Source organism: Bison bison, unplaced genomic scaffold (genome assembly GCF_000754665.1).
Source record: "Bison bison bison isolate TAMUID 2011002044 unplaced genomic scaffold, Bison_UMD1.0 scf7180017864263, whole genome shotgun sequence".
Taxonomy (NCBI): Eukaryota; Metazoa; Chordata; class Mammalia; order Artiodactyla; family Bovidae; genus Bison; species Bison bison.
This window is the reverse complement of record NW_011494835.1, coordinates 7999354-8000000: the sequence shown is the minus strand read 5'-3', so window position 1 is coordinate 8000000 and position 647 is coordinate 7999354.

Below are 647 nucleotides of genomic sequence, written 5' to 3'. Positions count from 1 at the left end.
GCTGAGTGCCGAAGAATTGATGCTTTTGAACTGTGTTGTTGGAGAAGACTCTTGAGAGTCCCTTGGACTGCAAGGAGATCCAACCAGTCCATTCTGAAGGAGATGAGCCCTGGGATTTCTTTGGAAGGAATGATGCTAAAGCTGAAACTCCAGTACTTTGGCCACCTCATGCGAAGAGTTGACTCATTGGAAAAGACTCTGATGCTGGGAGGGATTGGGGGCAGGAGGAAAAGGGGATGACAGAGGATGAGATGGCTGGATGGCATCACTGATTCGATGGACTTGAGTCTCAGTGAACTCCGGGAGTTGGTGATGGACAGGGAGGCCTGTCGTGCTGCGATTCATGAAGTCGCAAAGAGTCGGACACGACTGAGCGACTGATCTGATCTGATCTGATGGCTGATTCTTGTTGATGTATGACAGAAAACCACAAAATTCTGTAAAGCAATTATCCTTAAATTGAAAGAAAATTTTTTTAAGTAAAAGAATAAATAAACAAAATGTTTAAACCATTGCTTTTTTAATGAAGCAATGAATGAGGCATTTATGTATTAAATTAAGTGAGTCAGAAAGAGAAAAAATATATCACATATTAGTGCACATATATGGAATCTAGAAAGGTGGCACTGATGATCCTATCTGCAGGG